Raw genomic sequence first — 20,479 nt, forward strand, 5'->3', positions numbered from 1 at the left:
AATGCTAGAGATCTCCCACTCACTTTCTTTTAAATACAGGCTTCTCCAAAAGTCTGTATCAAACCATATGCTTTGATCACACTATCAAAATGTATATTCCAACTCCGAGATGCTTGCACCAGTCCATAAATGGATCACTGGAACTTGCACACTTCGTTATCACCTTTAGGATCGACAAAACCTTCTAGTTGCATCATATACAACTCTTCTTTAAGAAATCCATTAAGGAATGCAGTTTTGACATCCATTTGCCATATTTCATAATCATAAAATGCGGTAATTGCTATCATGATTTAGGCAGACTTAAGCATTGCTACGGGTGAGAAGGTCTCATCATAGTCAACTCCTTGAACTTGTCAAAAACCTTTTGCAACAAGTCGAGCTTTGTAGATAGTAACATTACCGTCAGCGTCAATATTCTTCTTGAAGTCAACCAAAGTCCATACTTTGTTCTGATACATGGATCCCATCTCAGATTTCATGGCCACAAGCCATTTCGTGGAATCTGGGCTCATCATCGCTTCCTCATAGTTCGTAGGTTCGTCATGGTCTAGTAACATGATTTACAAAACATGATTACCATACCACTCTAGTGTGGAACATGCTCTGGTTGACCTACGAGGTTCGGTAGTAACTTGATCCGAAGTTTCATGATCATTATCATTAGCTTCCTCACTAGTTGGTGTAGGCATCACGGGAACTAATTTCTGTGATGAGCTACTTTCCAATTTGAGAGAAGGTACAATTACCTCATCAAGTTCTACTTTCCTCCCACTCACTTCTTTCGAGAGAAACTCCTTCTCTAGAAAGGATCCATTCTTAGCAACAAAGATCTTGCCTTCGGATCTATGATAGAAGGTGTACCCAACAGTTTCTTTTGGGTATCCTATGAAGACGCACTTCTTCGATTTTGGGTTCGAGATTATCAGGTGAAGCTTTTTCACATAAGCATCGCAACCCCAAACTTTAAGAAACCACAGCTTAGGTTTCTTGCCAAACCATAGTTCATACGGTGTCGTCTCAATGGATTTAGATGGTGCCCTATTTAACGTGAATGCAATTGTCTCTAATGCATAACCCCAAAACGATAGCGGTAAATAGGTAAGAGACATCATAGTCGCACCATATCTAATAAAGTACGGTTACGACGTTCGGACACACCATTACGTTGTGATTTTTCCAGGTGGTGTGAGTTGTGAAACTATTCCACATTGTTTTAATGAAGGCCAAACTCGTAACTCAAATATTCTCCTTCGCGATCAGATCGTAGAAACTTTATTTTCTTGTTACGATGATTCTCCACTTCATTCTGAGATTCTTTGAACTTTTTAAATGTTTCAGACTTGTGTTTCATTAAGTAGCTAGATATACCCATATATGCTCAAATCATCTATGAAGGTCAGAAAATAATGATCCCCGCCACGAGCCTCAACACTCATCGGACCGCATACATCGGTATGTATTATCTCCAATAAGTTAGTGGCTCGCTCCATTGTTCCATAGAACAGAGTTTTTGTCATCTTGCCCATGAGGCATGGTTTGCAAGCATCAAATGATTCATAATCAAGTGATTCCGAAAGTCCATCCACATGGAGTTTCTTCATGCGCTTTACACCAATATGTCCTAAACGGCAGTGCCACAAATATGTTGCACTATCATTATCAACTTTGCATCTTTTGGCATCAATATTATGAATATGTGTATCACCACGATCGAGATTCAACAAAAATAGACCACTCTTCAAGGGTGCATGGCCATAAAAGATATTACTCATATAAATAGAACAACCATTATTCTCTGATTTAAATGAAAAACTATCTCGCATCAAACAAGATCCAGATATAATGTTCATGCTCAACGCCGGCACCAAATAACAATTATTCAGGTCTAAAACTAATCTCGAAGGTAGATGTAGAGGTAGTGTGCCGACGGAGATCACATCGACCTTGGAACCATTCCCGACGCGCATTGTCACCTCGTCCTTAGCCAATCTTCGCTTAATCCGTAGCCCCTGTTTCGAGTTGCAAATATGAGCAACAGAACCAGTATCAAATACTGCCGGAGTTATTGTCCATGGGTAGCCTCATCCGCCCCCATGACATTTCAAGACATTGGGGCCGACCGCGCCCCTCAAGCCTCAGAGATTGGTCGCCGCCTTCTTGTGGCCGGCTGGTCCAAGTGGCCGGCTGCAAGAGGGGCCGACTCCAAGCAGGTGGCCCCCAGAGGGGCCGTCTTCTAGCAGGCGGCCCCAAACACCCCAAAGTTTGAGCCACCATGAATGCGATGAGACGAGGCATGGCTACAGAGAAGCCTGCCACCCTTGAATCTAGGGCGGGTCATGGATATAGTGCATCATACCGGCTGGTGATCTTCCGCATGGTGCGGCACTGTAGCCCCTCCGCCCATGACATCACCCAAGACCGAAGGGTCCCAGCTCCCACAACGGGCTGTCGGTATGACCCGCAAGCGGTGGGCCCTACCGTCTTGTGGAAAACCAGAAGACGACAAGCTTGGCCAACCGGCTTGGGGGGAGGTCGACTCCCAGCAGGCGGCCCTCCCCCTTTTAAGAGTTTGTGCACCATCAGCCAGGAGAAATAGGGAATGGCTATAGTAAACGACCGCCAGGCGGCGGGACTGTAGCCACGCCTCCCCAACAAAGCAAGCGTCATTAGAAGCACGGCTATAGTGATGAGCCGCCAGCAAGGCCCGCAAGCGGTGGGCATGGCCTGTCGGCCAAGTACAAGACAAACAGCGAGGCCCACTAGTCGGCGGGCCCCAGCTACCAGCGGAGAATCCGGCCACAAGAGACACTGACGGCCTGGGCCTACACCCGGCCGGATTACCATTGTATCCCTGGGGGGTAGGCCTATACAAACCCCCCAGGGCACCCATGCAAAGGGTTCAGATTCTTAGAGAAACACACACATAGAGAGGGAGTTAGGGCTAGCCTTGTTCTTCTTCCTCCTCTAGAAAAACAGCTCAAGGAGCACCTTGTAGCCACCCTTGTTGAGTGAGTGATCATGCGGAGACCCCGCAGATCAGGACTAGGGGTGTTATCCCCTAGGAGAGCCCCGAACCTGGGTAAGATTCGCCGGTGTGCATGTCTTCGCCTCATCCCATTCCCTGGCACCGACGACGTCTTATTAGCCCCCTCCATGATAAGCCATCCTTTAGCATATGTCGCACGACACCCCCGACATTTGGCACCCACCATGGGGCTAGGTGCATCGTCATTCGGAGATCTGTTCTGGACGGGAACCCTCTTGCTCCCCAGCGAGCATAGCCAGCCTGGCATGCCAGACGGCGTTTGCACCGACGCGCTGCACGACGCGGAGGTCGCATGCGCAGCAAGCTGCCTCGCCGACCTTGTTGGCGAGGTCCGCCTTTCCGACGAGCCTGTGTCCGACGCATGCACCAATGGCCTCGAGAGCCGCCTCATCAACCTCCTTGACCAGCTCCACATCGCCAACGAGCCGGCCTTCGACTTGGAGTCGATCGGCTCCACCGACCTGATGCTTGTCGACTCCGACACGACCTCCCTCGACGCTTTCCCCACCAACATGGTGGTCATCGATGATCCGCTCCCACGCGCGGAGAGTGGCGGCAGCACCGTTGCGGATGTGCTTGTCATGAGCCACAATGGGGGCTCCGGAGGAGCCGGCCAGGACCCATTGTAGGCGGTAATGCGGGATCTGTCCACGCCCATTGCTGCGGATGCGGACGCCGAGACGCTGCAAGCCTGCCGGGTCTCACTTGTGGAGAACGCCAAGAAGTTGGCTACCATGCGCCGCCTCTCCAAAGCCTTCCAGCGCGAGGTCGATCGCGCTGTCGGCAGCACGCCGATTGCTGCTGGGCCCAGCCGAGCCGGCACAGTCAGGCAGCGAGGCGGAGCCGTCGCCAGCATGTCTTGTAACACCCCGGATGTAACTTTCCCAATTTGTACTCCAACTCTTGCCATTTTCGGCGTTAAGTTATTTTATTTTCTCGGGTTCGGGTCTTTGTCTCCGTGTGTTTTTGTCATTGTCATGCATCTCATATCATGTCATCATGTGCATTGCATTTGCATACGTGTCCATCTCATGCATTCGAGCATTTTCCCCGTTGTCCGTTTTGCATTCCGGCGCTTCGTTCTCCTCCGGTGGACATTTGTACCTTTCTTTCACTTGTGGGGATTAAACATTTCCCGATTGGACCGAAACTTGCCAAGCGGCCTTGGTTTACTACCGGTAGACCGCCTGTCAAGTTTCGTATCATTTGGACTTCGTTTGATACTCCAACGGTTAACCGAGGGACCGAAAAGGCCTCGTGTGTGTTGCAGCCCAACGTCCCTCCAATTTGGCCCAAAACCCACCTAACTCTGCTCCATCATCTAGAGCGTTCGATCACGATCGGGTGGCCGAAAACCGCACCTCGTTTGGACTCTCCTAGCTCCCTCTACCTATAAAATAGCATCTTCCCCGAAATTTCCGGATCAAACCCTACCCTAACCTTCCCCTCGCGCCGCCGGACGTTTCCCCTCCACAAACGGACGTGTCCGCTGCCGTGTCTGCCGCCATGTGGCAGCCTCCCATACGCCACCTCCCTCTCTCTCCACCGGCGCCGCCGAAGCCCGCCGCGGCCCGCTGGAGGCCCTCCCCGACCCGGAGCGCAGCGCCGCCCGCCTCCCTCATTGCCCGAGCCGGCCGGCTCCTCCAAGTCCGGCGCCGCCGCCCGCCATCTCTGGCGCGCCGCCCCGCCGCGCAAGCCCGCGCCCCGCCGCCCGACGTCGCCGCCACCGCGGCCGGACCTCGCCGCCACCGCGCCGCCGCACGGCGCCGGCCTCCTCCTCCCCTCCCTCGACGCCGTCCCCGCCTTCAACTCCGGCCAGCACGCTCCGGCCGACCTCGGATTGCGTGCCCCCGATCCAGATCCGGAAATATTAGGGTTGACCTCGTTTTTTCCCTAAGTCCCTAATCCATGTGCCCTTCTTCATCATGCTATATATTTGCATCCGTAGCTCCGATATGGGCATATAGCATATCAAAATGTTCATCTCAGAGAGTACATCATTTCATTCCATTGCATCATTTTCATTTGAGTTCATCTTGATGCCCGAAATGCTGTTAGAAGAGGGCTACTTGAGATAATTGTCAGATCTTCTGCTCCATTTAGCTTTTTGTCATTTTTGCCATGATTATTGTGTGCATGCTATGCCCATGAGCTCTACATATGTTTTGTTAAGGGTTTTGTCATCTTTACAGAGGTGCAACCCATGTATTTTTGTGATGTGTGTGGTGACTAGCACGAGCTTGCAAAGTGGTGCACTTGTTAATTCTGTTTTCAGGGACTTAGCATTTCCACCAAGTCCTTGACCCGTTTATCTCATATGGCCATATGTTCATGTTGTTTCCTAGTGATCCGTGCCTCTTTTGAGGATGATCATTAAGGATGTTTTGTTAATCTTGTAGTGATCTATCCATCCATGTCTTTTTTTGCAATTTTGGAGCACCCTAGCTTGAGTCAATCGAGCTCTATTTTTGCTACTTCGTGAATCTGGGCAGATTGTCAACTTGTTTGCAATTTTGCCAATGATGTTGTAGTTGATTAGTGCATGCTATGTTATTGTTCTTGCCATGTCTAGCTTGCATTTTGTGTGTTCTTGATAGGTGTATGCTTAGCTTATCATGACTTGCTCCGTATTGAGTGCATCGAGCTCGTAAACATGCCTACTTGAGTTATGTTTCAGCATGTGCCAGTTTTCACTAAGTCTGAAAACTGATTATGTTTTTGCCATGTTCACATGCTTGCAATTGTATTTTCTGATCCCTTTTGGCTCAAGGTCACTAAGGGAATTTTGTTAAGCTCTTTGAGTAGCTCCATTCCATGCTTTACTTTGCCATGTTCAGGTCCTGTAGCATATAGTTTTGTTGCTCCGAAGAGTGCTAGCTGATCTGAAATTCCAGACAAGTGTTAATTTCACCAAGTTTGAGATCTGTTTGCCATTTGCATTTTTGCCATGCTTGTTTGAACCTGTTAATGGATAAATTGGTCGTAGCTTAGTGCTAGACTTTTGTTAAGCATCTTGTATGCATCCCTGCCATGTATTTTGTTGTCATGTTTGGGTGCTGTAGTATGTTCATCTTGTTGCATTTAGATGGCTACTTGCCGTAAATCGCAGACCGGTGTCATATTTGAATCGCTTGCCATTTCCAAACCGTAACTCCGATTCCGGCGTTCTTTATATCGTTTTCAAGCGATTTCATCTCATCTTTCCAGTGGCACACTTGGATTCCCAAGTTGAGGCCAGGTTCATGCATTCCTTGTCAAATCTTGCATATGCATCCCGCATCGCATCCCGCATAGCATACCATCCTTGCATCATATTGTTTGATCCTTGCACGTGGTTGATTGTGTCCTTGTTGCTTGTTTGTCTTGTTTGGGTAGAGCTGGGAGACGAGTTTGCTAATGAGGAGCCCATTGAGTTTGCTTTCGAGGATCCAGTCAACTCTGACAACTGTGCAGGCAAGATGACCATACCCTCGAAATCACTACTATCTTTGCTATGCTAGATTGCTCGCTCTTTTGCTATGCCAATGCTACGATGCCTACCGCTTGCTTTCAAGCCTCCCAAATTGCCATGTCAAACCTCTAACCCACGATGTCCCAGCAAACCATTGATTGGCTATGTTACCGCTTTGCTCAGCCCCTCTTATAGCGTTGTTAGTTGCAGGTGAAGATTGGAGGCCGTTCCTTGTTGGAACATTTATTTACTTGTTGGGATATCATTATATTGCTATGTTATCTTAATGCATCTATATACTTGGTAAAGGGTGGAAGGCTCGGCCTCTCGCCTAGTGTTTTGTTCCACTCTTGCCGCCCTAGTTTCCGTCATATCGGTGTTATGTTCCCGGATTTTTGCGTTCCTTACGCGGTTGGGTTATAATGGGAACCCCTTGATAGTTCGACTTGATTAAAGCTTTTCCAGCAATGCCCAACCTTGGTTTTACCATTTGCCACCTAGCCTCTTTTTCCCTTGGGTTTCCGGAGCCCGAGGGTCATCTTATTTTAACCCCCCTGGGCCAATGCTCCTCTGAGTGTTGGTCCGACCGAGTAGACCGCGGGGCCACCTCGGGGCAACTTGAGGGTTGGTTTTACTCGTAGGATGTCTCATCTGAGTGTGCCCTGAGAACGAGATATGTGCGGCTCCTATCGGGATTTGTCAGCACATTCGGGCGGTGTTGCTGGTCTTGTTTTAACCTGTCAAAATGTCTTGAAGAACCGAGATACCGAGTCTGATCGGAACGTCTTGGGAGGAGGTCTATTCCTTCATTGACCGTGAGAGCTTGTCATGGGCTAAGTTGGGACTCCCCTGCAGGGATTTGAACTTTCGAAAGCCGTGCCTACGGTTATGGGCAGATGGGAATTTGTTAATGTCCGGTTGTAGATAACTTGAACCTTAACTTAATTAAAATGAATCAACTGAGTGTGTTACCGTGATGGCCTCTTCTTGGCGGAGTCCGGGAAGTGGACACGGTGTTGGAGTAATGTTTGCGCAGGTTGTTCTCTAGTTTCTCGCTCGCGCTTTGCCTCCTCTTCTCACTCTCTTTTGCGAATAAGTTAGCCACCATATTTGCTAGTCGCTTGCTGCAGCTCTGCCTATATTTACCTTGCCTTACCTATAAGCTTAAATAGTCTTGATCGCGAGGGTGCGAGATTGCTGAGTCCTTGTGGCTCACAGATTACTATTACACTAGATGCAGGGCCTGATGATTCTGCTCCAGGTGACGCGCTTAAGCTCAAGTGGGAGTTCGATGAAGACTCTCAATGTTACTATGTTTCCTTTCCTGATGATCAGTAGTGGTGCCCAGTTGGGGGTGATCGGGACCATGTCACATGTTGGGTTATCTTTTATTTTGGCGCCGTAGTTGGGCCATGAGTGTTTGAATGATGTAATGTTATTTATGTACTTGATTGACGTGGCGAGTGTAAGCCAACTATGTTATCTCCCCTTTATGATTTATATTACATGGGATGTTGTGAAGATTGCCTAACTTGCGACATATGCCTTCAATGCGATTATGCCTCTAAGTCGTGCCTCGACACGTTGGAGATATAGTCGCATCGAGGGTGTTACATGTCTGGAGGGCGACGAGTGTCGCTATATGATGGAGCGCATGCAGCAGCTTATTGATGCGGCTGCTGCCCAGCAAGAAGCCGGCTGTCGCGCTGAAGAGCTTCAGCAACGGGTTGAGAACCCACCCCCTCGCCAAGAGCATGGCGCGACCTCCCGGACGCCGACTGGCGGCGCTCGCGATAGACGAGACAAGGAGTCGGCTGCCAGTCGCAGCCGGACTCGCATCACCATCGAGCGCGACCAAGATGGCCACCCTCGAGCAGTCGAACGCTGGGACGATGATGCATTGCCACCACCTCCTCGAAGGGAGAGGCGCGCCTCACCGCCGCCTATTGATCATCCGACTCTTGGTGACCGGCTAGGCCGCCGAGAAGGAGTCGGCGAGAACGACGCCCGCCACCGGATCAACCGGCTAGCTTGATCCCTGGCGCTATAAGAAGAAGACGCGATGGGTCCGCCTTGTTTTGGCCTCCGCATCCGTGACAAGCCTTTTCCCAAGGGGTTCTCACTCCCGAGGGACATGCCCAAGTACAACGGCTCCATGAAGCCGGAAGACTGGCTGGTGGATTATTCCACGGCAGTCAGCATAGCAAACGGCAACAAGCGCGTTGCCGTGAAGTACGTCCCGCTCATGCTCCAGGGCATAGCCCGAACACGTCTGAACAGCCTCAAGCCATACAACATCAACAGCTGGGTAGACTTCATCGAAGTGTTTATCCGGAACTTCACCTGCACCGAGAAGCGGCTTCCCAAGCCTCGCCAACTCTCGTTGTGTGTCCAAGGCCCCAATGAGTCCACCCGCGATTACCTGACGCGGTGGGCAGAACTGCACAACTCCCGCGAAGGGGTGCATGAGGTCCAAGCTATCGAGTACTTCACCGCCGGGTGCCGAGAAGGCACCTTACTCAAGCATCGGCTTCTCTGCGACGAGCCGGTGACCCTTGATGAGTTGATGGTCATAGCAGATAAATACGCCACGGCCGATTCCTCCATGAAGTCGAAGCTCTGGATGGACACTTTTGGGAATGTGCTCCCCCCGGCTCCTCGAACACCGGCTAGAGACAACAGTCGGCGCCAGCAGCCGAACGACAACAAGCGCAAAGCCCCCCAGCCAGCTTCCACCAGCCGACAGGTGGCAACTGTCGAAGATCAACAACCCGAAGGGCAGCCACCCCCCAAGCGTCAGAAAGGCGGCAAGTCAACTTGGTTGCCCGCCTTCTCCTTCGAGCAGACCCTCTATGCCCCCTGCAAGTTCCACAGCGGTGCGAAGCCATCCAATCATACGACTCGGAAGTGTCACTAGCTTGTCCGCATCGCCAAGGGAGAAGGACTGCCCCCTCCGCCTGCTGGCCCACCGGCTCCGCATCCTCAGCAGCCGGCCGCCCATCCAGCAGTCGGCCAAGTCCGAGATGATTACCCTAAAGAGCATGGCGCTCATGTCGTCTTCACCAGTATGGCCAACGATAAGCATAACTAGCACCAACAACACCGCAAAGTAAATGCGGTTGCTTCCACTACTCCAGAGTTCATGCATTGGTCTGAAAAGCCCATTAGCTGGAGCCGGGCCGACCACCCAGAAGTAATGCCCTCCCCGGGTTCCTATGCCCTGGTTTTGGATGCCACCCTTGCAACAGAGAGGCGAGTTGCTCGTTTCTCCCAAATCCTGATAGATGGCGGCAGCAGTATCAACATCCTTTACTGGGATACCATGGAGAAGTTGAAGATCAAAGAGAAGCAGCTGCTGCCCAGTCAGACTGTGTTTCATGGCATTGTGCCCTACTTGTCCTGCTCTCCAATCGGCAAGATCAAGATAGATGTACTCTTCGGAGACAAAGATCATTTCCACCGTGAAGCCATTTGGTTCGAGGTGGTTGATCTAGAGAGCCCGTACCATGTGCTCCTAGGCCGACCGGCTCTAGCCAAATTCATGGCGGTGCCATATTATGCCTACCTCAAGATTAAAATGCTAGGAGCTAAGGGCATTATCACAATCAGTGGTGACTATGAGAAGTCAGCCACCTGCGCTGTAGCTAGCAGCCGACTGGTCGAGTCCCTCGTGATTGTGGCCGAGAAAATCTCCTGGACCGGGTGGTGGCCATGGCCGGCAAGTAGCCGGACATGTCCCCAGAAGCCCAAGAATCGGAGACCCAGGGCTCCTTCAAGCCGACCAAAGAAACAAAGAATATCCCATTGGACCCTGAGCACCTAGAGAGGTACGCTGTCATAGGTGCAAACCTTGATAGCAAATAGGAAAGCGAGCTTGTCGACTTCCTCCATGAGAATCAGGACATCTTTGCATGGTCCCCTAAAGACATGCCAGGTGTTCCGACAGATTTCGCCGAGCACAAGCTACATGTAAGAGCAGATGCCAAACTAGTCAGACAGCCCCTCCGCCGACTGTCAGAAGAGAAGAGGAGAATTGTTGGAGAAGAGATCGCCCACCTGTTGGCAGCCGGCTTCATCATGGAAGTCTTCTTCCCAGAATGGCTTGCCAATCCAGTCCTTGTGCTGAAGAAGAATAACAAGTGGCGTATGTGTATCGATTACACCAGTCTCAACAAAGCCCGCCCCAAGGATCCGTTTGCCTTGCCACGGATTTATCAAGTGATAGACTCCACAACTGGATGCGAGCTGTTGAGCTTCTTGGATGCCTACTCAGGTTATCATCAAATCAAGACGAACCTGACAGACCGCCTGAAGACCGCCTTGATCACACCATTAAGAGCCTTCGGTTACCTAACGATGACGTTCGGCTTGAGGAATGCCGGTGCCACCTTTCAGCGTTGCATGCAGAAGTGCCTCCTCAAGCAACTCGGTAGAAACGCCCACGTCTATGTGGACGACATTGTGGTGAAGATGGAGAAGCGCGGTACTCTATTGGAAGATCCCAAGGAGACCTTTGAAAATTTGCGCTAGTTTCAGATCAAGCTCAACCCAGAGAAATGTGTGTTCGGAGTACCAGCCGGCCAGCTCCTTGGCTTCCTGGTCTTAGAACGCAGCGTTGAGTGCAACCCAACCAAGATCAAAGTCATCGAGAGGATGGAAGTACCCACCCGACTGTGAGATGTCCAAAAATTCACCAGCTGCCTAGCATCCATCAGCCGTTTCATCAGTCGCCTGGGTGAGAAGGCCCTTCCCCTGTACCAGCTCTTGAAGAAAACCACTCATTTCGAGTGGAATGACAAGGCGGATGAGGCTTTTCTCCAGCTCAAGAAGATGTTGACCACGCCACCTGTCCTGGCCGCGCCGACTGATAAGGAGCCCATGCTCCTCTACATCGCCGCCACCAGTCAGGTGGTCAGCACGGTCATGGTGGTCGAACGCAAGGAAGACGGCAAGGTTCTGTTGGTCTAGGGACCGGTATATTATTTAAGTGAAGTACCGTCGGCTTCCAAGAAGAACTACCCCCACTACCAGAAGATGTGCTATGACATACACTTTACCGCCAAAAAATTGAAGCCATATTTTCAAGAGCATCCTGTCACAGTTGTCTGCACTGCTCCGCTTGCCGAGATCATAGGCAGCCGAGATGTTTCAGGACAAGTGGCAAAATGGGCCATAGAGTTGCCCCCCTACACCATCTTCTACCAGCCTCGCACCACCATCAAGTCCCAAGTACTGGCCGACTTCCTTGTCGACTAGGCTGAGACCCAGTACCTGCTGCCAGCACCGGACTCCACCCATTGGCGGATGCACTTTGACAGTCCGAAGATGTGCACCGGTTTGGGAGTCGGCATCGTCCTCACCTCTCCCAAAGGCGACAAGCTCAGATACACATTGCAAATCCATTTTGCCGCCTCCAACAATGTGGCCGAGTATGAGGCACTAATACACGGACTCCGGCTTGCCAAAGAGCTCGGCATTCGCCGGATCCTCTGTTACGGTGACTTCGATTTGGTGGTCCAGCAGTCATCTGGCGACTGGAACACCAAGGATGCAAACATGGCAAGCTACCGCTTCCTCGTCCAACAACTCAGCGGATATTTTCAAGGGTGCGATTTCCTCCATGTACCATGAAGCGATAACGAGCAAGCAGATGCTCTGGCATGGATTGGCTCCACCTGGCAAGCCATACCAGCCGGCGTATCCCTCCAGCGACTCCTCAAGCCGTCCATCAAGCCTTCGCCAAAATCAGATTCTATCTTCATGCCGGCTGCTCCTGAAACAGTCGGATCCAGCTCCAAAATTTCAGCAGTCGGCCTGGGGACTTCGGCAGGGCCCGGGGCTGCAGCAGTCGCACCCTGCCGGAGGACTGCAGCAGTCGCACCCGGCCCGGGGACTTCGGCAGTCGGCCCGGGGACTTCAGCAGTCGGCTCGGGGACTGCAACAACACAACAAGTGGCGGCCGACTCCTGCCCGCCACCTCCCAACCCAGCCACCCCAGTGCAAGTGGCGGTATTCATAGTAGAGGAAGTCTTAGCACCATCATGGGGTCAGCCCATCCTCAACTTTCTGGTGAACAAGGAGCTGCCAAATGATGAGATCTTGGCCCAACAGGTGCAACGTCGGGCAGCAGCATACACCATCATCAATAGGGAACTCGTAAGGCGCAGCGTTACTAGTGTATACCAGCGCTGCGTACAGCCAGAAGAAGGCCAAGCAATCCTCAAGGATATCCACCAAGGCGAGTGTGGCCACCATGCGGCCTCAAGATCACTTGTGGCCAAAGCCTTTCGCCATGGTTTCTTCTGGCCGACTGCCCTAGAAGATGCAAAAGACTTGGTCAAGAGATGCAAGGGATGCCAGAAGTTCAGTTCTAAGAAGCATTTGCCGGCTTATTCACTCAAGACCATTCCCCTTACATGGCCTTTTGCCGTCTGGGGACTGGACATGGTGGGACCATTCAGGACAGCACGCGGCGACATGACTCATCTGCTCATTGCCATGGATAAATTCACCAAGTGGATAGAAGCAAAGCCAATCAAGAAGTTGAATGGTCCGACTGTTGTGACTCTCATTGCAGACATCACCATTCGGTACGGCGTACCTCACAGCATCATCACCGACAACGAGACAAATTTTGCCAAGGGAGCTTTGGCTCGTTTCTGTCTGACACAAGGCATCCGACTGGACTTAGCGTCTGTTGCCCACCCACCATTAAACGGCCAAGTCGAGCGAGCAAACGGCTTCATCTTGTCCGGAATCAAGCCCCGACTGGTCGAGCCTTTGGAGCATTCGGCCGGCTGCTGGATCGACGAGCTGTCGGCCGTCCTCTGGAGTCTGCGCCCCACTCCGAACAAGTCAACCGGCTTCACCCCCTTCTTCCTCGTGTATGGTGCCGAGGTGGCCATCCCAACCGACATCGAGTTCGACTCACCTCGCGTCACCATGTACACCAAGGTGGAGGCAAAGGAAGCACGAGAAGACGATGTCGACCTGCTAGAAGAGGGCCGACTATTGGCACTTAGCTGATCCGCCATCTACCAGCAGGGTCTATGTCGCTACCACAGCCGGAAGGTCAAGCCAAGATCTTTCCAAGAGGGAGACCTTGTCCTCCGGCTAATCCAGCGAACAGCCGGCCATCACAAGCTTTCGGCTCCTTGGGAAGGCCCTTTCATCATCAGCAAAGCATTGGGCAACGACTCCTACTACCTGATCAATGCTTAGAATCCGAGGGCGCGCAAAAGGGGACTCCGGCAAAGAAACAGAGCGACCATGGAATGCCAATCTCCTTCGAAGATTTTACAGTTGATGCAGTATGTACCACGCTACCTTTTGTATTAGGTATGAAGACTACGTGTCCCTCGAGGAGCACTCGGGGACTACCCATCTTTTATCCATATGATAAGTATTTTGCCCATAAATGTGTTATTTCATTTCTCCGCCTAAAACCGGTTCCGACCAGTCGGGCCGGGGGGCTTGCCGCCTTGTACTATGTCGGTGCTCCCTGCAGTCGGCAAGTAGTGTGTCAGCACCCATGCCCCCTCTTGCCTTAAGGCACAACTCGCAGAGCGGCTGTTTGCTTAGCAAGAGGTAAATGCAAGAAATGGTGCTCACATGAAAAATGGCTAAGGACAAAGAACATTGACATAGGACAAGCCGGTCCTTCGCCTCGCCGACCGGCTGCTAAGCAGCCGACCGGCTAGCTTATTACTTAGCTTGCAACGTTCCAATCGGTTAAAGTACTTGTCCTCCCACAAAGGAAAAATACTTGACCATGCGGCAGTCCACAGAGCGGCTGTCCGGCTGGCAAGTAGGCACCTAGGGAGGACGGCAATGGAAAAAAAACCATGGAATAAAAAAGCAAGAAAGTTGGAACTCAGCCAAAGCACAACTTGTGTGGAAAATAATTTACATATCAAAAGGCCTCCGGCCAACATTTAGCATAGTTTGAATACACCCCGCAGGTGGAATTGTGCAAATTTAACAAAGTTTGTGCAAAAGACTACTAAGCTGGAAAGGCTAAGATAAATTGGCAGCCTAGGCCAAAGGAGCAGCACGCGAGTCTGGCAGGTTGGCGGAGTCAGCGGCGCCGGCTGGTGGAGTGGCCGGCTGGTGAGCCTCGGGGTGGTCACCTTCAGTAGAGTCGACGTGCTTGCACGAGGTTCGGTGCTGAAGGCGCGATCGACTCGAGGCTGGCTGTCCGCTCCGACCTCCGGCGCGTCGTCTTCATCTTCCTCGTCCTCCTCATCTTCCCCCTCGTCGCTAGAGGCGATCTCCTCTATCGAGTCTTCGCTATCAGCCGGGTTCAGACCGATCCACTCTGGCAGCGCTTCGCCACCATTCTCGTTCAAATCAGGGACGAAGTCGCTAGTATTGGTGTACTCGGCGATCGCCACACGCGTATTGAGAGATCATGCTCCACCGCCGCCAGCTCGGCGCCGGCTTCCAGCCGAAACATGGCCAACTGGGCTAGATCTAGACCAGGATACCATGCCTTGGTGAATTCCAAGGCTCGCCGTGCTCCTGCTCGGGCCGCGGAGCCCTTCCATGCTTCAAGACGGCCGACGGCCACTTCCAGCCAGTCGACAGTCCGACTGGGGGTGCGTGGGGCTTGCCTGTCTGGCCAAAGGGCGGCGACCGCCTGGGCCCCAGCGTGTTGCAGCCGGTGAAGCATCCGGTGGGCCGGCTGGAGGCAAGTCTGAATGCTAAGAAGCTGCTCGGCAAGGGTCCGAGGGGCATCGGCGGCAATCTCCATGCCACGCGCCCGTTGATCCTCGCGGCAAGCCTCAATGGCCTCGTTGGCAGCGACGGAATGGTCGGGGAAGAAGTCTGCACAAGAAAAAACAACAAGTCAGAAGTCAGAAGCAAGAGGCCAGCTCGCTTAAACCACCAACAGTCGAAAGAAGAGAAGAAAGCTCATCGTCGACTATGTCTTCAATCTGGCCATAACCGACAGTCAGTGCCGCCTCCTTCTCAGCCTAACCCGACCGCTCGGTCTCAAACTTGGCCAGGAGACGGACCTTGTTGTCCTCCGCCTACTTCAGGGCCATCTTGTGAAGCGTCGCCTGGTCTGCCAGCTGCTTGATCAAGCGGTCGTGCTCCTGGGCCGCCCTATTGCATTCGTCCTCCTTGGCGCGCCGTGCGGTGTTGGCTTCGCCCAGTTGCTGCTGCAAGGCGGCGTTGGTCTCTGAAAAAGCAAGAGAAGAAAAATATCAACAATCAAGAAAAGAAGAAAGAGCAGTTGCCGGGAAGATCCGACCCGACTGCTCAGCAGTCGACCCGCATCTCGGGGACTACAGCCCACGGGTGCGCTGATGTGCCCCGCCGAGAGAAGAAGATAGTGCTTACTCCGGCTTTCCGCCAAGTCGGCGGTCCGTTGGTCCAGCTCTCGGACATGAGCATTGAAGCTGGCCGCGCAGATGTTGTGATAGTCCTGCAACAAGGCAATGAAGGGGGAGTCAGTCAGAAGCTAAGAACCCACTATGAAGTTCCAGGCCGCCTGCTCAGCAGCCGGCCCAGAACTCGGGGACTACACCAAGTGGGTGCGCTGGCGCGCCCCCACCGAAGACTATAGAAATCAAAAACAGAAAGCAAATCGCGTACCCGAACGGCAGCCCGCATCTTCACAAACGCTTTCATGCATTGCGAGAGGGCGGCGGCTTCGGCCCTGAAGTCGGCCTGGACGTCCTGCGCCGCCCTGATCAAGGCGCTCGTCCTGCCTCCGCGCACCTATTCTGTCGGCGCGGCGCTGGTGGCTTTGGCCTCGGGTGCTGACGATCTGGCGCTCCCAATCTCCATCGGCCTCGGTGCCGATGCCGCTTTCTCTATGCGGCGGCGCACTAGAGTGAGCGCCGCAGGAGCCGACCCCATCACCAACTCGCCTACGGACCGGCTGGTCACCGCCGGCTCCTCCTTCCAGCGCCGTGATCTCTGATGTTGGTGGCGCGGAGCATAGGGGGATGATGAGTTGGGGGGCCTGGCAACGCGCGGCATCCGCCACCCTATTCTCCGCTGCAGCATCGGCTTGGGCCTTAGCCACCGCGTCTGCGTCCGCTTGTGCCACCCTGGCGGCGGCCGCCTTGTCAGCCTCCGCCTTCTTGGTGGCAACTTCCTTCTCCTCCCGCACCTCCCGTGCGTTTTGTTCCCGTGCCTCCCGGAGGTCGGCGGCCGGGTCTATACGGTGGGTGTTGGAGGAGACCTCCGCCATCTTGACAATGGAGGCTGAGGTCAACCTCTCAAGAGAGAGCGGAGCCCTCCTCCGAATAAAAAATAAAAAAGAGAGATTCCGAAGAAATCGACAAAGTAAAGAATCAAAGAAGACACAAGAAAAGGTTAAGGACTTACACCGACACCATTGGAGGCTGCTTGGGGGCCTTCTAGAACCTGGCCGCTTTCGCGGCGTCCTCGTGCCGCTTGGTCGCGGCGGCCGTGTCCTTGACTGCGACGGCCGAGTGCCTGGGCTTCTTGGGGCGGCTGCCGAAAAGCAGCGTGCCTCGGCGTTCAGACCCGCCGCCTGGTGCTGGAGGAGCGGCTGAAGAACTCGTCCCCGCCTTGTGGGAAGGCGGCGAATGGCGAGGCGCCTCTGCCTCCTCCTCCTCGTCCTCCTCGTCTTCTGCCTCGTCCTCCTCCTCATCGTCATCCGGCCAGTCCCCCACGCCTCCTCTTCCTCCGGAGCCGCCTGCTCTTCCACCACCTGTGGCGTCGTCTTCCAGGGCGGCCGCCCCCAAGTCGGGGTCCACCACATCGCTCATGTCCCGGTCCGGATGGTAGACGATGTCGGCCTCTGGCTGGGAGGGGAGGATCTGCATCACAGTCGGCCCGGTTAGTCGGCAAACCAGAGCCTGACAGAAAGAAGAAAGAAGAATCGAGATCTTACCATAGGCGGGGGGTTGGCGCGAGAGTATGGCCCCTTGCCGAATCGCCACCTCCCCTCGTCAAGCTTGAGGTCCACGATCTTATTCACCAGGAGAGCCACCTCTGCAGTCGGCATCTCCTTGGTGCACGTCCGGCACGGATCACGGTGCCCGCTCATCTGGCTCATCATATGCGGCCGACGTTGGAGCGGCAGGACCAGGCGCACCACAAAGGCGACCAGCAAGTCGGATGCCTTGAGGCCCTCTGACTCCGTCATCACCTTGAGGCGGGCGATGGCGGCGGAGACGTCTTCCGACAGCCGCTTCGGCTTGAAGCCCCAGTTGATGCAGGGCACAACAGGCGGGCCTGCAACGTAAGGTGGCAAGTTGACGAAGTCGCGCGCCGGGTCAACATTCTTCACGTAGAAATACGACTTCTGCCACAGCTTCACCGACTGGATCAGCTTGATGGCGGGGAAGGCATTTCCAGAACCCGGACACCGCACCGTGATGTACGCTCCACACTGCGCCGCCTCCTCCCTGATAGTAGTGCTGAGCTTGCTGTAGAAGAAGGCTCCCCAGAGCTCAATGGTGGGGAGGACGCCGAGATACCCTTCGCATAGGGTGACGAAGGCCGACAGCAGCACCACCGTGTTTGGTGTGAGGTGGTGTGGCTGGAGTCAGTAGAAGGCTAGGAAGGCGCGCATAAAGTCGCTCGCCGGCAGGCCGAAGCCGCGAAGGAAGTGCGAGCGGAAGATGACATGCTCGCCTTCCTCCGGCGCCGGCGAGATCTCCTTGGCGGGCGGCGGGCGCACACTGACGCGGTCCGCGCCGGGCAGGCACCGTGTGTTGCGGAGGAAGATGAGGTGGTCGTTGTGGATGTTTGAGCCGTCCCAATAGCCGGAGCATTCCATGGCGGCTTGAGCTCGGCGTGGGAAAAGGACAGCAGCGAGCGCGCGGGCTCGCGGCGGAGAAGAAGAAAGGGGGTCGGTGGAGAAGAAGCTCGACGACGATGGTGAGCCACGGCAGCACCGCGGCGAGTGTGGAGTGCAGCAGCAATGGAGATGAAGAAAGAGTGAGGGGAGGTCGCGCGTGCCTCTGCCCCTCCCCTATTCCCCTACTTATAGACCTCTGGCTACGAAGCCGAGGGGACGGGGCATGGGATTGTGGGATTTACTGCGCCCACGACCCCTGCACTTACCGCGCCGTAATAGCGCGTGGTAAAAGCGCGCGAGATCCCAACCGCCCGCCTCGGCCGCAGCAGATTCGCGCGTGTGTCGAGGCCTGGTAGTGGCGGGCTCGGCCTTCTCATGCGTCCCATCAAGCGTGGGCTGGCAGGCCAGCCCGGCCAGCTATCACCGTGTGGCGCGCATGCGGCGGGCGGCTAGCCTGGGCGCCTAGCTAGCGCGCCGCGTGCTTCCCACCACGACTATTCTAATTCCACCAGTCGGCCCGTTAGGTCCGGGCTGGCTCCTGACAGCCGGCGCTCTAGAAGACGGATCGAGCAAGCAACCAAAACTTCACGGAGTAGGAAGCTACCGGGGCACCTCCCCCTCATCAGCTGTGGCGACCCGCCAGCTTCGGGGACTACTGTCGGAGTTATTGGCCATGGGTAGCCTCATCCGCCCCCATGACATTTCAAGACATCGGGCCGACTGCGCTCCTCAAGCCTCAAAGATTGGTCGCCGCCTTCTTGTGGCTGGCTGGTCCAAGTGGCTGGCTGCGAGAGGGGCCGGCTCCTAGCAGGCGGCCCCAAACACCCTCAAAGTCTGAGCCACCATGAATGCGATGAGACGAGGCGTGGCTACAGAGAAGCCTGCCACCCTCGAATCCAGGGCGGGTCATGGCTATAGTGCGCCGTACCGGCTGGTGATCTCCCGCTCGGCGCGACACTGTAGCCCCTCCGCCCATGACATCACCAAAGACAGAAGGGGCCCAGCTCCCACGACGGGCTGTCGGTACGGCTCGTAGGCGGCGGGCCCTACCGTCTTGTGGAAAACCAGAAGAAGGAAAGCTTGGCCAGTCGGCTTGGGGGGAGGCCAGCTCCCAGCAGGTGGCCCTCCCCCTTTTAAGAGTTTGTGCACCATCAGCCGGGAGAAATAGGGAATGGCTACAGTAAACGACCACCAGGCGGCGGGACTGTAGCCACGCCTCCCCTGACAAAGCAAGCGTCATTAGAAGCATGGCTACAGTGATGAGCCACCAGCAAGACCCGCAAGCGGAGGGCGTGGCCTATCGGCCAAGTACAAGACAGACGGCGGGCCCACCAGTCGGCGGGCCCTAGCCGCCAGTGGAGAAGCCGGCCACAAGAGACACTGACGGCCTGGGCCTACACCCGACCAGAATACCATTGTACCCCTGGGGGGTAGGCCTATACAAACCCCCCAGGGCACCCATGCAAAGGGTTCAGATTCTTAGAGAAACACACACGTAGAGAGGGAGTTAGGGCTAGCCTTGTTCTTCTTCATCCTCTAGAAAAACAGCTCAAGGAGCACCTTGTAGCCACCCTTGTTGAGTGAGTGATCATGTGAAGACCCCGCAGAGCAGGACTAGGGGTGTTATCTCCTAGGAGAGCCCCTAACCTGGGTAAGATTCACCGGCGTGCATGTCTTCGCCTCATCCCGTTTCCTGGCACCGGCGACGTCTTATTAGCCCCCTCCATGATAAGCCATCGTTTTGCATATGTCGCACGACACTCCCGACAAATACCCAAGCGCTACTACGAGCATTAGTAAGGTACACATCAATAACATGTATATCAAATATACCTTTGTTCACTTTGCCATCCTTCTTATCCGCCATTTACTTGGGGCAGTTCCACTTCTAGTGACCAGTCCCTTTGCAGTAGAAGCACTCAGTTTCAGGCTTGGGTCTAGACTTGGGCTTCTTCCCGGGAGTGACAACTTGCTTGCCATCCTTCTTGAAGTTCCCCTTCTTTCCCTTGCCCTTTTTCTTGAAACTAGTGGTCTTGTTAACCATCAACACTTGACACTCTTTCTTGATTTCTATCTCCGCAGCTTTGAGCATAGCGAAGAGCTCGGGAATTGTCTTATCCATCCTTTTCATATTGTAGTTCATCATGAAGCCTTTGTAGCTTGGTGGCAGTGATTGAAGAACTCTGCCAATAAC

Source organism: Triticum dicoccoides, chromosome 2A, assembly GCF_002162155.2.
Source record: "Triticum dicoccoides isolate Atlit2015 ecotype Zavitan chromosome 2A, WEW_v2.0, whole genome shotgun sequence".
Lineage (NCBI taxonomy): Eukaryota > Viridiplantae > Streptophyta > Magnoliopsida > Poales > Poaceae > Triticum > Triticum dicoccoides.